Below are 16,817 nucleotides of genomic sequence, written 5' to 3'. Positions count from 1 at the left end.
AAATACAAAGCAGCTATTAAGACTTCAATGTACATATTCTGTGAAACTCAAGGGCAGTGAAGAGATTTGTCAGTGAATGTATACAACACAAAAAGATAGAGCCCTTGGAAAAAGGAGCTGAAGAATCTGGGATACTCACATATGCTGATAAAACCACCGTGATTAACAACCCTCACCTGCTCAGATAAATAAGAAATACTTCTGGCTGGAATTAATGAATAAAGAAAAGCCAACAAAACTGAGATGGCAAGTTTGTGCTTGAAAAAGTGACTACATTAAAAGAAGAATGAGGTTTGGATAAATCTGTATGTGCACAGTCAATAAACCCAGTTACAGAATATCTTTTAAGCAACACACATTTTACATACCTTATTTTTCTTGTTAATAGCATTACATAGTTTCACAACTTCAGTTATCCTCGGTCCAATTTGTACATTAAACTTGCTAGGTTGTCTTTTTTAGTTCAGGTCCTAATTTATGATCATTGGGTTTTGTTCATGTTCTACTTTTGCAAGGCAAATCATGTTATCTTTGTATAACACTTGTAGTTTAGAAATAAGAAAAATTTGATTACTACTAAATAAACCATTATTTCTGTCCACAAGAATGTTTCAGCACTCACCTTAAAGATACAACTTTGAACTTTTCTTTTACAAAGGCAGTACAGCTCAGTAAAGGAAAATGACATTAATTACAATAAGAAAATTATATAAAAGGAACAAACCATAGCATAAAAACACAAGGTAAGATTACAGATGAAACTACTGTAAAAATAACGTAACCAGCAATATTAAATAATTGTAATAAATGTTAATCAATTAACTCACTTTTATGTAAAGTTTAGGATAGGCTGTTCAGGAATTTTATGGATTTTGGTTTCTGTTTTTTTCATGTTAATATAAGCAATCAGAAGTAGACAAGTGAAGTCATGTGTTAACCTTCCAAATGTTTATTATTAAAATGAAAAAATCTTGGTTTAGGAGTGTCTGTTATCTTTATAAGACAGAACTAAAATATTAATCAAACTTTGGGAAAATATCCAAATTATTTTAGGACGTTTGGAGTTTATCAGGTACAGTTGAGATTTTGAAAATACATGGGTCTAAATAAAGGAAGAGTTATCTTCCAAATCTACAGTTTTATAAATACATGCATATTTTACACACACGTACAGAAACAATTTCAGAAACTGGATCCAAATTGTGGTTAAGGTAACCATTATTTGCTCATAATCATGCGTTACAAATAAAAATGCTCAGAAAAACTATATATTTTATATTATACATTTTATATTTTATTTTCCATGTAATGGTCTACTATTGAGTTCATTAAAACAATTAACATTAGGATTCTGACAAACTCAAAAGTACTACGGTGTTAAAATAAAATTAAAAAAAAAGACATAACTCTGAAGAAGCCTTTGGTGAGCACATACCCAAAATGAAGTACTTCTATGCCAACATTATGAGCCTTTGTTCATTTGTTTCTGCTAGGCAGAACTGTAGTGCTTACTCCACAGTATATACTGTAGCGGAGCAGATGCAAAGACGTGCCCACATCACATAACTGGAAGTGATGAATTTGATATAGTCCTGTTTGCCCTTCCTTTCATTGCTTTTTCTTCTGAACCATCACAGATAATCTTTTATTCTGTCCTTAATTTTCTGATGACACTCCATAACTAGGTTTATGAATCTTTGATTCATGCAATCCTTCATCTTTCTAATGTGGCTGGGGGAACCACCATTTTTTACAGGATTCATAAGCTAACAAATCATGCCCAGAAGTCATATGGATCTTTAATTATGGTGTGATTAACACTGAAAATTAGTTGGCTCTAATAAAATCATTTGGGGAAATATAATCCCTGAATCCTTTTAAAATACAACAAATCAATATTGTTTAGCATTTCATCAATTCTGAAACTTCTGGGCAAATGTCATCCACCTTGGTATTGGTGTGTTGTACTTTCCACCATTTAATTGAATGGAAAGCTCAAAAGTTGTTAAACTGAATGAGGAAGCAAACACCTGGAAAAAGCAAGGAAGACATAATAAAGTGTCTATTATTGGATTGGCAATGCACAAATTAATGTTTTCAGCACACCACCAAGAGTGTCAATAGCAAAATACTTTACACCCTGAATAAATTCACTAAAATACTATTCCTAAATTATATATTTTAATCTTAGTAGGAAATATTTTTAATCACTTATTTTAATATGCCTTTTAGCTTATACTTCTCACATAAGTACCAACATGTATTAGATGTCTAAGCTTCATATCCATTGGAGACCTAGGCAGTAAACTGAACTTAAATGCTCTGAACAGCTAGCTATTCAGCTGACCAAAGCGTCTGCTTAAGAATGAGGAAAATTGGTCTAATTTCCATTAAACATTTTGTCTCTTCATGGGAACACAAGCATATTCCCCATGTGTCAATAACTGGAGGTAGACACCTAAATTTAGAAGTGAATTTAGAGATGAATCCCATCAGTATGAATTCAAAAGATTCTAAAAGTATATAAATTATTTATATCTTTCAGGCACCAAGGTGTTTTTCCTTCAGTTATTTATCCTGCATGCTTATCTCCTGCAGAACTCTTCCACATTCACCTTTACTCTTCAGTGTCCACATTAAATAACAGACTGTGAACTGTCAAAGTCTAAATCTTTGTCTAAAAATCATTTCTATTGTCATAGTTGTGATGAAATGTGCAGCAAAGGTGTTTTGCAAGTCCCTTAAGCAATCCTTGTATAATACCAAGGATGTAATTTGCCTCAACTTTAGCAAAGGTTTCAACACTGCCTCCCACAATATCTGCGTTAAGTCATTTTGGTCTGTATAGATGTACAGCTAGATGGATAAAAACTGGTTGAATTTTTGGACTAATAGGGTAGTAGTTAGTGGGTCATTCTCTAACTGGACACCAGTAACCAGTGTAGTACCACAGGAGTCTGTACTGGGATGTCTCTTTAATATCTTAATCAACAACCCAGAGAAGGCAATGGAGTGCACTCTCATCAAGTTGCTAGATGACAACAAACTGGGGAGACAAGTCAATAGAGTTGAGAGCAGGGCTGCCATTCAGTGGGATCTGAACATGCTGAAGGAATGGACAGACATGAACTTTATGATATTCTACAAAGCTAAGGCCAAGTCGTACACCTAGGAAGCTAGAACTCCTTGCACTGATAGACGCTGGGGATGGGCTGCCTGAGGAGCAGCTCTGCTGGAAATGACCTGCAGCTTTTGGCAAGTTGAACATGAGCCAGCTCTGTGCCCAGGTAGCAAAAAAGGCCAACAGCATCCTGGGCTGTATTAGCAGGAGCACAGGCAGAAGACTGAGGGAATTTATTATCCCCCTTTACTCAGCACTCATGAGATGACATCTGTGTCTAGTTCTGAGTTCCCCAGCAGAAAAAAATACAAAGATCAACTAGAATGAGTTCATTGACAGGCAATTGTCAGAGACCTGGAGCTCTTGCCCTGTGAGGAGAGGCTGACAGGGCCTTTTGTTATAGTTGGAGAAGAGATGGCTTTGGAGGTACCTCACAGTAGCTTTCCAATAACTACAGTGAGTTTATTAAGATGGAGTCAGGCTTTTTTCAATAGTGCATGGTGAGAGGATGAAAGGCAACAGACATGATTTGGAACAAGGCAGCTTTAGAACGAAGAATCTTCATGAGGAGAATCAAGCACTGGAAGAAGTTGTGTTAGGCTGTGCAAAGCCCTGCACAACTTGTTCTGACCTCATAGCTGATCCTGTTTTGAGCAGTAGGTTGGACCAGAGACCTTCTGAGGTCCCTTCCAAGTTGAATTTTCCTATAATCCTATCATTTGATGATTCTATATAATTTAATTTTGTTAAAGACACAGTCTTCTTGTGATTGTCAGATATACTAGCATAAAGAGTTCACATCTGTCAGCACATATTGCAGTTCTTTTCTGTGCTTAAGATAACAAAACAACCACAGGACCATGTGGTTTCCATTAGAAAGTGCTGACTTTTTAACAGAGCAAAACAAGGATGACTTGTACAGTACACCTTCCTGTCACATTTACAAGGATTCCCTGTACAGGACACTGTTCTCAGGTACTGGCTGTCTGTAAATGTGAAACACAGTTACTTGAGTGTCTGTTTAAATTAAGCCCATATGCTGAGATATCAGCTCCCTGCGGTCCAGAACGTATAGATACCTACTGTCATTCCCAACACTGACAGACATTCCACATGTAATGTAATTAAATTTAGATGTCTAGCCTTAAATAAAGATGGTTCATGGGCTGCAACCAAGTCAAAGATTACTTAATTCACTCTCTGTGATATGAGGACCCCAAAATAGCTCACATTACCTGGATTCGCTTGGTATACAGAAACTACTGTTCTGGAAATATGTGACAGATAAAATAAATATAATTTTGATTATACCAGAACCAACATCTACATCATAAATTTTCCAGATAACTGCTTTTCTGCCAGTCATACAAGATCCTGCATAGCAAGCAGGAGAACGAACAGCAAGAATGCAGACTTCATCTTATGAAAGCTTCTCTCCATAAAAATGTTCTCCTCTGCATGCACAGGTTTTTAGAGAAGACACACACTTGATGAAAAAAATCAAGAAACTCAACAAAAACTACCCAGTCAATTTTGTCCTTCCACAGCTCCCTTAGATATTTAGCCAGAAAATATTATTTTACTACCAAAAGAGGTTATAGTTGTTTCTAGTATCAGAAAACCCAAATTGCAATGAGGAGTCTAGAAGGACTACCAAATCCAGTTTCAAATGCAATCATATACTACAGGCAAAAAGTCCTCTGGTACAAATGGCTGCATATGCCAACGCCATTGGGTGGAAAGATTCATATCCTCAACAGAAGGAAGTAAATCTGATAGCCTGTAAGACATGGCATAGCATTTAGAAAAAAATACTTGTCCAGCAGGGTTCAGTTGCTTTTCAGGATATGTTTATTTCAGGGGAATTGTGGCTTTACAAGAAATGATATGAAATATTTTGTTGAGATGAGGGTACCCTACAATTAGGCTGCATATAACACACAACTACTATAATGCAGCCTACTGAGAAACCTCTTCTGACTCATGTAAGATGCTCAAAATTCAAGAGTATAAGTGCTGCAGATTTGACATTTTCAAAGTAGTCTTATGAAAAGCTAGATATCCAGTGTAGTAGGCCTTCTTTTTCCTTCGTTATTTTTTTACTCAAAAGAAATATCAATATTTTCATTACCTGTCAATGTACTCATTGATAGAAATTTTGTGAGAAAATTTTAAAAACAACTGCTACATGTATATGTTGTTATATATGCTATATGTAGCCTACACAAGAGCAACTTTCTTATCCTACCTCACCTAGCTAAAGCTTAAAATACAAAGATTAGACGGAAACAGTTAACTAATGAACAGTAGTGATACTTTTACTTACTTTTCTACATATTTTTACCTACCTAGTTAAAGGATAATGGGAAATTGAAAATGGAATCATTCAAGTTGCATTGAAGAGAGAGAAATAGCCTGAGAAGACATACTTGAAAGGATATTAATTGTTATGACAAAAGGAAGATCCACCTACCCAACAGCAGACACCTAGTCAACAGCACAACTTCAGACACTATTAACTTCTGTTTGACTTAAATTTGTACAGATTTTTGACAATTGTCTCCCTAGCACCATCTGGTGTCTGCCAACTTGTAACTTGTGAGAATGCACCAAACACAAAATGAATTCAGCTCATAGCCTCATGGGACAGAAAAATTTACAGCAGGCATCTCCACTTAGACTCAGAAGAATATTAGGCAGGCTGGAACGAGCATACATTATGTTTATGATTTTCACCAACCTAAGTTGGTGAAACATTGAGCAAACAAATATTTGCCCATGTCTCATGTATTCCCTCTGTGGGAATATGGATGATAGGAGCATGGATGTTCATGTTAGCTGGATTTTACATATGCACTATTTCGTTCTTCAGTCCAAAGTTTACTTAGAAGATATACTAACTACAATTCAGCTAAATGGTACTTTAACCACCTTCAGCTTACATGGCATATGAAAAAAAAATCACATAATATACACTTTTCCAATAAAAACATATTGAAAAGATATTCAATATAGCCTTAAGAACTGGAATACTAATTTTTTTTTTTACAATGCATAGCTGTCGACAGCAATATTAGGGCACAGCTGTGCAGAAAATGATTCAACCTCCATATGCTGCCACTGTGTATACTATACCGTAATTCATAAATATGAAGAGTGAAAGTATCATTATTCAATGTCCCTGAAGAAAATGAGAGCCTATGGTTTTTTAGTATTCATCCGTTTTGCAGAATGGTTTAATTTAATTTTAATGTATGCATTATTTTGTCTTAGGGAAAAAAAAAACAACCTTGAAATGGTAAAATAATCAAATACTGAATCAATATGCAATAAACTGTTCTGATATCACTTTTAATTTGTTTTAGTACAATTAAAATAATATATTTTCTAAATACTTTTAGAGACGTGCACCTGTTATACCTTACTATTATTACCGAATATATCACCCTTTGATAGTTTCATCAAAAAATCCTAGATGGTAGTCTATCTGAATTATGTTAAATAAAATATGGCCACTGTCTTAATTAGTCTGCAAGATTAAAATCAAATGGATCTGGGATAAAAACTGAAGTCTAAACATGCCGTATATATCATGTGTACAACAGGGCACATAGAAGTCAAAAGGTCATTATTTTTTCTGAAAATTACATATTCTCATGCAAAATCTGATAGTCTTTATTGATGGACAATGTCATAAAGCCATCACTGTGTTTATAGACATTTAATTGAAGACAGCATAAAACGATAAACTAAGAAACATGCATGGTTGACTCCTCCAATTCAAACCATAAATCATACTGATGTTCAGACAAGTCGCCCAGACACAAATTCTGATGATAGATGAACCATTTAACTTTGATTTTTGAAAGCAATGAGCTCGCTAGCAATACCTCACACTGACTAATACCACATATGGTCATATAAGAACTCATCAAAAATCCATTTTTCCCTTGTGTGGATGCTAAAATTATCTTCTAAATGATCATTATTAAAAGTGTGCAGTGTGTAACATCCTTCTAATGTGCATAGCTGGCTTCAAAGTCTGCTTGCTTCAGTAAGCAATGATTTTATTGCTGTTTCTAATCTTAAATAAAGGCTCTTAAAATATAAATAAAAGAGATGAGACAATATGTAATATTAATTTATAAAAAACATTATAGAAAAGCTAACAAAACAAATGAAGGGAAAGAAACTTTTTTTAAAGTTCCTTAGCATAACGTAATTTCTCCAGATGATAAAATATACCATACAGCACACAGTTATGACAAAACCTGAATCAAAGTATTCCCTTCATATATTACAGTCAGCATCCAACAGTGTATTTTTGGGGACTATTTAATATTATATGCTGGTGTTACAGTAGCAGGATCCAAAACAGTACCTAAATAAATAAATAAACAAACTAACACTGGATTATATTAATGTTTGATACAATTAAATCATTACCAGATTTTAATTATAATGCTAGATTTGCACAGATTTGTGAACTAAGAGACAAGTGACTATATCTGTGTAGGATTACAAACATATGCAAACTTTTTGTACCTACTGAATCCATTAAATCTCTTTTTTAAACTGCAGATATGAAATTATCACTAATCAGAGGATACCTGTGTAAATTAAAATCCATTAACATCAGCCATATGGCAGATTCAGGATTTATTTTATTAAGTTATATTTCTATTACTTCATTAGAAATATTTAAGAATATTGTGCTTTAGCCCTTGAGTAAAAATTAAACAAGCTAAAGAATCAGGCCTAACTCTGAGTTTTGGAATAAGTTAATACGGATATTTTTTCATTATTTTCCTCTGCTTACTAAGGTATGAGTCTCCAATCACTGGCTGAGTTTTGTAGCAACATGAATACCTAATAAAATAAGCTAACGATAGAAATTTTAGTGCAATTAGAACACATCAAAAGGAAATTTTCAACAGAACTGAAAGAGCTTAATATATTTGTTATTGATTATTTGCAATGAAGGGTGAAAAATAAATATATGAATTCTTATTCAATAATTACTCTTCTAAACTATCAGGTCTCTAGAATTATTTTGATTTGTCTAACTATATGAATGTATTATAAATATTATAAATGTTTGAAATTTTTTGCCATTTTACTTCTACTGCTAGTGGCTTCCTTCAGCTAGGAAAAGCAGCTAAATGTTTTCAGAGTATTTGAAATTAAGTTGGAACATGTAATAATATTGGGGGTGGAGGGGAATCACCATTTCTCTGTTATAAGCAGACTTGCTATACAGCTGATACTACACAGCGTTAATGAATGAACTAGATTTATCAACAAAACTCCTCTATTTCAGTCCTCCTTTTCACAATACCAAGAGTCACATTATGAAAGTGTTCAGGTGGTTTTTTTTTAATTTGAAGCTTTGTATTTAAACAAAATCATCATGAATAAATGGAGTTCTCAAGTTTACATATGAAGAGCTGTATCCTGATTTTATATATATGCAAATATACAATAGCGCCACTGAAATCAGTTAGTCTGTACCAGCAGGTGGAAAACTGGACAGTAAGAATAACATTTTCTTCTTTTATTAAAAAAAAAGTAATCAAATTATAAGAAGCATTCATTAACCACCACCACAAAGAGGACAAACAACCAGCTGGTATTGCAGCGTTCATTCAGACGATACTCACACACATTGTCTTACCTCAGCTCTTGCCAAATCAAGTTCCTGCATGAGCATGACAAGATCAGCATGCACCTCCTCCAGTTCCTTTTTGGTATCATCCAACTGTAATAAATGAAAGAGCAGTGATATTTAGATGGATGAGTTGTGCGCCAGGAAGAGAAAACTACCAAACAAGGACCTAAAGCGATCCCCTGTCTTCACATGCTTGATTTCATTCCTTAATTAGAGCCATTAATCAATAGGTATGAGATATGAGGCTTTAGAAGGGCTTGGTGACACGACACCTTGCCACCTGTCAAAATTACAGCTTTCTGTTCATGCACCATCCCTCAAATAGTTATTTTCTGCAAGCCTGGCTGCATCCCACAATTCATTATTTACTGTATAGTTCTATCCCTGTGCAATGTCAGAAGATAACCCTTTGATGATAAGGAATGGTTTACATAAAATGGTTAAAACTCACAAAGTACTTCAATACTTTCAACAGTAGTTAAACGTTAAAAAATATAAGGCTATTGTACTATGACTTTACCAGCAAAGAAATCTCGTATGCAAAATGTTCTCTTTCCATTTTCATTTTTAAAAAGTAGTGCTTTTCCAATATGAAAGAGCAGTTTAGTATTACAGGGAGCAGATTAAAAGTTAAAGAATTAGTTACTGTGAACTTCTCCTATGCTATGTTTATCCAAACATCTAGATACATTGATACTATTGCCTAAGTTTTATCCAGCCACCAACATCCATATACACATACCTAATTACAGTAAACAATAAATCTAGCATATCAATATAAGGAATTTTAAACCACTTAAAATCACATTGGTGAAGAGAAAAATAGCAAGCATGTATGAGCTGTGTATAAATTTCAGAGCAGTAACACTTAGATGTAGATTCACTGTATCATATACATGCAAAGAAAGGCAAAGTCTTGCTTGCAGATGCTCAAGTATCTGATTCAGGGGAGTAAAAGCATAGCTGCTTCAGAGAAATGTTCACTGTACTCTTCCACTGACATGATTCAATCCTGGCCCACAGGGATCACCACCTATTCACATGGAGTTAGGCTAAGACTAGCAACACATTTCACATAGGCCAACGAGAACTGTCACATGGCAGCAACCTTCAGTCACAACTGACTCAGGTCAGACTGAAACTGGTCACTCGGAGGTTAAAGGCTCTGTATTGTATTATCCATGATAGCCATCCAGTCACCACACTATAAATATTTAATATAATTACAGTTTGCTCCTCATAAACTTCATTCACTTGTGGATGCCACTAGCTTCCAATTTCTTGATGACAGAAACTGAAACTCAGCTGAAACTGAACCTAAAAGTCTTACTTTCCTTGTCTTCAGATTAATTCAAATTGTAATTCACTCTAGTTTGAAAATGCATATACAGAAGAGTTGCTCCTGTAAAATGGAAAAAGGTCTATTTCAAATTCTGGACAATGTCAATTGTATGTCTCTGTTTACTTTCTCCCTACAAATTCTCTGAAGTGACACACTGGATTATAGATTAAATCTTCTGTGCTGTAAATAAGAACATGGTCCTGGCTGGAGAGGGGACAACTAAGAAGGTATTTTCACATGTTAGTGATGACAACATATAATTGACTTGTTGCTCTGTTTTGTTATGCTACTCAGTGGTTACGCTGTCATCAATGACTTATGAAATTAACTCACTCTCTTTGCATGTATGTCCTCTTTAAATGCCTTGGGTAAAGGAAAAGTGGCTTACACCACCCTGGAAATATTTGACACATATGCTGTCATCACTTTAGAAATATGGTGGAACTAAACAACAAAAATGTGGAAAATGTGGTGGCTGTTTTGCATTATTCAGTGCAATTTTTAGAAAAATCTTCATTCTTCACAGAACTAAATCACAAAACTAAATATGCATTTAATATTAATAATGAAGATTTTGTCTTCACACTTCAGAAGTGTAACTGTTGCACCTTCACAGGAGAAGATTCTGTCAGATGAGACTTTATTTCAAAGTCCTTTTGTACACACACACACACACACACGTATATCTTGCTATTATTACAGAGTAGCCATGGGCAAAACATAATCTAAGTTGGAGTTCCTGTTAGATATTTGAGTATATAAATGCCAAAATCAAACAGATAGGGTGTTAGAATCAATTTAACAAAATTAAATAACTACACAAGTTACAACAAACTAATCCTGGTAAACAAGGACAAAGACTTACCAGTAGTTGCAATTCTTCAAGTGAAAAAGAATATACATACTTATACATATGTCCTATCATTAGAGATCTGAGAAGTTTTTCCATTGCAGTCCTTGCAGAAGTTAACACTCAAAGCCATGCTCCCTTCCTTAGTATGAAGAAACACAGTGTGGAATGCATTTGGCATTGTTTCAGTTTTACTTCAACCACAGAAATAAAATCCTAGAAACACTGGAAGACTTTGAAGGAGAACCAAAATTGGACTACAGCTGCAACTACAGCAAAGCAGTCAGATTGCTTTTCCATCTTAACCAGAACATCTGATCACAGTGGAAATAATGGAAATATATACACTGATATGATGATGGAATAAGGAATGTCCTCCCAAAAGAGCCTGTATGCTCATGCAAATGGGAGCACAAGAATTGATGCCTTCTCTTCATGGTGGGAAGCAAGCAGGTCTAAACAAAGCTGGTCACACACATCAAGATCACCAAGAACACTATGGAGCAGATCTCCCATTGTCTATAGAACTCTACACCAATAGTGATCTTGTAAAGGGTTATTGAGTTAGCTATCATTGATTGTATGTGACAATTTTGGCTATGAAATAGGAACGCTTTGCCTGAACTGCAAAGATGGGACTCTGGAATACTGAAATGCAATTTCTGTTCCTTCTGAATCCAAGGCCCACATACAACAAAGATGCCCAAACAACTTTGCAATTCCACTACAGACACACTTGACATCATTGTTTTAGGAAAACAGTAGGTGGAGGGGCATTTCTTGTGAACATTGAGCTGATTTCATCACCACAGCTGAGAAACCCAACAGTGTGAAAAACAGTGACATGCTACTTGGTGAGAAAGTACACCGAGTGTAATCATACTTGGAGACAAGCAAAGCTAAAAATGAGCATGAGACATTAGGTATATATTGGTTCTAAGAGGGCCAGGTGCTATTTTACTGAGGTGGTTAGACAACAAATAAAACAGATTCTGCCAGGAACTAGAAAAGCTCTCATCACTAAGAATCATTTTACAAATCTCCATAGTTTATGACAGTACAGATTCAATTTTTGAATGTTCACCAAGACAGAGATGTGTCAACAGAATCTGTGTTTTCCTCAGGGACTGATAATTAATTCTGAAAAGAAAGCAATTACTGGGAAAAAACTAATCATACAGAGAGCATGTAGAACCTTGAACTGTTAATGATCCCATCAGAAATCAAAACAGAAATAACAACACTGAGGTGATCTTCTCTCTATGTAAAATATATGCCCCCTAGAAATCTCGAATTACAGATTGGATTTTCCTGAAAAACTCCAGAAAGTTGCCATCCTTAACTTGACTATCACATACAAAAGCTGATTTTGAAGTTCAGAACAACTGGTCAGCTCCACTTAAAAAAAAAAATTAAAAAACCCCCAACACACCCAGCATTGAAAGAAGTGCTGTATCTTATAGAAACCTGTATTCCACATTACATATCCTTTTGTTGAGCAAGACCAAGGAGTTAACACAACCTTTATAAATCCTCTAAAAAGGCAAAAGTTCTACAAACTCACATAATAGGGCACATTTCTGCCCATACTCTGCACAGGCAGTGTGTAAGCTCCAGTTACTGGAGGGATCCACACCATATATATGTACATATATGTATATATTTGCCACTAATTGGCTTTCATACTGATCAGCCAGAGAGGGGAAACAGGGTAAGACATTTAGTGCTGTATGTGTCTGTATGAGTGCTGTGTTTCCCGTCTGCATTAATCTGTGTGGCTGGCCACTTAACATAGGTACATGCATTGTGCTTATGCATGCTTGTGTGCCTGTTGCAAATCTGTGCTCAGTCTTGCTGTTAGCTGGACCTGGGGACACCCACTGCAGCAGCTTCACCTCCATGGAATGAATCAGTGTATCCAAAAGTTTCTTTGCCTACAAAAAAACCCTCCAAAACTCAAGGGGTTTACAAAACACATAAACTCATCAATCAGAATAAACTTCTTCAAGGCATTGTAAACTGTTGAAGTACATCTGAGAAGAGATAATTAAAATCTCTATAAATTAAAATGATCACTTTTCTAAGAAGTATAACAACAGTCCGAAGCAACACACAATTCAGAAAAATCAACTGCGATCTGCTATATAACTTTGTAGGAAAAAACAAAGGCTGTGGGATGCCACAATAAGGCAATTTCCATTCTGTTGTTTCATCTTTTTTCAAAGACTCTGCAATTAATTACAAACAAGGAAAGAAATCTAACCTTCCTATATCCCAAATCTACAAGGAGTGTTTCCAGAGTCTTGGTATCAAGGAATTACTTCTGCCGTTGAGGCAATTTTGTTGCCATTCTGCCGCTAAGTAAAATAAGTGTTAAAGAAAAAATGTGAAAAAAAAAAAGGAAAACTTTAGAAACATAGGCTCCCTGTTCATCCTAGTTACTAACTTAGCTGGCTGAAACTGAGCCAGACCTCCATCATTCTGTTCTTTCTTCTAAAGCAAACTGCCCAAAAAGAGTAAATTGAAAAGTCCAGCAGCAGGCAATAGTATTAGAGAGGTATGGGCATTTCTGATATCATTCTTCACATTCATCCATTTTGTCTGCAATACATAATAGCCATGACATTTATGATGAAAGGTTTAAATGGGTATAGGAGCAAGGATGAAAAAAAAAGGAGGAGAAAGACTATATAAAAGCTAGGAATTATAGCTGCAATCTGCTTCTTGATGGGGAGACAGAAAAGCAAAAATATTTATATTCATATCTTGACCTTGACTGATAATCTGTCAGGTCCATCACATGGAGCATGTGCGGTTGGTAACATGCTTTGCAGTCCTAATTCCCTCAACAATCAAAATTATTTGCTTTGTTTTCTTCTTATGGAAGGGCAAGGGTATGCAATTTTGTCCTGGTAGGGAGATGGGACACTGCTGAGAAATGCATATGGACATAGACCTGCGACTACACTTGTATTAGCACTGTCATGTAGAGCTTGGCAATGACCTCTCAGCTCCATTGTAGAGATGTGGCCATTTTCTCCCCACAAATATGTAGGGAACATTTGTCCTGTATACAGATCCCTATATCCACTCTATCTTTACTTCCCCATTTACAACAAGGGTATGTAAAAGGAATTAAAAAAAAAAAAATAAGGAGAGAATCAAAGTTTCCTGTTTTAAGACAAGAATAGAAGAGTCTCATTTGACTGACTATTTATATCACAAGATATTAATCCCTTTACCACTGATTCACATTTCACAGCCAAATTATAAAGTTCTGCAATACTAGAGGAAAATCATGAATCAGTCTTTAAGATGGAGAAAATAATAATCCACAAGTTATACACCATTCAGATTCCTGTATTCTTACACATAATAATGTATCTTGAATTATGATAGATATAGGATATTACGTGTACATTTCATAGAGCAACCGAATCTACAAAATGTTTGAGTTCTTCCATCACATTTTGAAAGGATTCTCTTGTAGCACTCTCCTCAACTGCCACTACTCAGACCATACAAAAAAAAATGACCAGAGGAAAGAACACCACTTAGTAGGTGGCAGGATATTGAAAGGAAGAACAATCCATGACACCAAATTCTCACTTATAAGACAGACAGTTGACTCACCTGGTATCTCAACTGTATTATTTTTTCTTTTACCCTGATCTATCATATGCCTAACAACGGAAAACAATGGTTTTGGTGCCACTTAAATATTTTGGGTGACCATAGTATAAAATAGTTTTGCCTGAACAAAAACAAAACAGTGGGTGCTCCTCACATACCCAAGAGGTGTTATCACCTCTTGTTAATCCAGTAGCACATAGGAGGAACTTAAAGTACATGACTGCTATCAGTTCCAAACGAAAACATAAGTAGGGTATACTGCTCGAAAGTGCTGCCATTCACAGTGGTAGCTTGTACCATGGTTCAGTCAAGCCATTCAATTTCTGTAAACATGTTATCGAGAACCCCTCCAGAAGACAAGAAGTGGTTGCTCCAGATGCTTATTGTGAGTAGCTGTGGATCTTATATTGCAACACTGTAGAAATGTTCCAAGTGAGTTTAAGAAAAAACAAAACGAAATAAAATTGAAATTTTTCACCAGCTATAAAAAAGTGTAAGTTTTGAAGTGACATTTATACTAGCTGAAAACTAAAGTTAATGAATGTACACTTTTCACAATGTCATTCTTTACAGCAAGTGAAAATTCAGAGACATTATAATCTAAGTTATACTGCAAACACATTGTATGTAGACAAAACCAACTCAGGCTGAGAAATTGCCCTGACAATGTGTCTACACTCAGGCAAGCTTTTCCTCATTTCCTCAGTGAAGCAGTTACCCAGAAGCTGATAACCTTGGATGGTGCAGTCTATGCATACTACATGTACTGGAGACAAATGTCCATCAACTTAATAATCCTAGTCTCTGTAGATTTTATTTATTAAAATTATATTTTTCCTAATTTGTTAGTTTCTGTTGGTATTGTTACCTAATTAAAAATTATTAGGTATTTTCAATAGCTTTTAGAACATTTATTCCATCTACCCAGTTGCTAGATTGCAACAAGTAGATATTTTCATTTTTATGAAATAGAAAAAAAATTACTACTTTGCAGTCAAGCCTCTATGCCTTAACCAAATGCATCACGGGTAGCAGTAGTGCATAATATTACTCATTATTTAGACAATCTGCCACTAGCTTAGTTATCGTGATATGGTGGAGGTCTTGGGGGTTGAGATTGCCAAAGATTGTGAACAGCACTGTACACAATTTCAGTGACACATCACTAGTCCATTACTTACAGCAAAGGCATCACCAACTCATTTCACAGAGGGAAAGCAATCTATACCAACTTGATCTGTAAAATAGTCCCAGCTTGACAGTTTTAATTACATTTTAAATTTTATTTATTCTGGTATAAATAAATGGATGTAAATAATCTGTAATAAAAGTCTAGTCCTTAAACTGGTAAGTTTGTAGACCTATTTTTAAAAAATGATTTAATTTAAATAGAGAGAAACATGCCATTCTCATATATTGCCACATTTTCCATGCTTCAAAAGTAGACAAAGTCTACACCTGGGTCTATTAATTTTACTCAGTATAAACATGAGTTACACAGTGGCACATCTTCCTTTGTAATAACTCTAGGTGTTAGGTCATAAAAGTCATATGATATTTTTACAGTAAACTAAGCAGGAAAAAAGCGGTGGGTTTAATTACAGTTTTTTCCCCACTATGCATAAATATACTTCAGTGTAATTAATGCAGTTTCCACAGTCAAAAATAAATAAAATGAAAATTTATTTAGGCTTTAGACACAGTATCATTTTCAAAATACTTTGCATGTTGCTTTTGATAGTTCTGTTATGAGCTCTTTTGTCACTCCTATTTTGTGGCTGAGCTGTATTAAAGCTTTGACGTACCTTCTTTTCAAGTTCTGTGAAATCAGATTTAAGAGTGACAAAGGCATCATGCCAGAGAGCTTCTTCAGTTGTAGGCACATTCTGATTGTCCACTGAAGGCTGCCTGTGCTGCTAAACAATTGTCTTTTGGTCTTCCAGCTGTGTATTTAAATCAACAGAAAAGACAGAAATAAGAATAAGTAATGAGATAACTATGCTACAAAGAAGTTAACCTTCCTGTCATTCTATATTGTTCCTTACTATTTAATACATATTTACTTCTACCAAGGTACCTTATTGTTCCATTAACTTATACATTATATGCACCAGAGAAATCTTTTAGTAATGAGCTTTTAAATAAATCTTTAACAAGCATTTCTTGTTCTATTACAAAAATCTAAATTGGTCAGACTTATCTC

The 16,817-nt window shown here is 35.0% G+C and overlaps 1 long non-coding RNA gene across 1 annotated transcript; it reads right to left on the bottom strand.

Moving 5' to 3' along the window:
* Nucleotides 1–6,622: 6,622 nt before the first annotated feature.
* LOC138684588 (uncharacterized) lies at nucleotides 6,623–16,554 on the bottom strand. Its single transcript, XR_011323835.1, has 3 exons — nucleotides 16,420–16,554; nucleotides 8,796–8,879; nucleotides 6,623–7,502 (listed from the first exon to the last, which is right to left on the bottom strand). It is a non-coding gene; the product is annotated as an uncharacterized lncRNA (long non-coding RNA).
* Between the last annotated feature and the right edge of the window lie 263 nt (nucleotides 16,555–16,817).

Source organism: Haliaeetus albicilla, chromosome 3, assembly GCF_947461875.1.
Source record: "Haliaeetus albicilla chromosome 3, bHalAlb1.1, whole genome shotgun sequence".
In the NCBI taxonomy this organism is placed as follows: domain Eukaryota; kingdom Metazoa; phylum Chordata; class Aves; order Accipitriformes; family Accipitridae; genus Haliaeetus; species Haliaeetus albicilla.
Note: the sequence above shows the minus strand (reverse complement) of the source record. Positions and strands in the feature narration are given on the sequence as shown.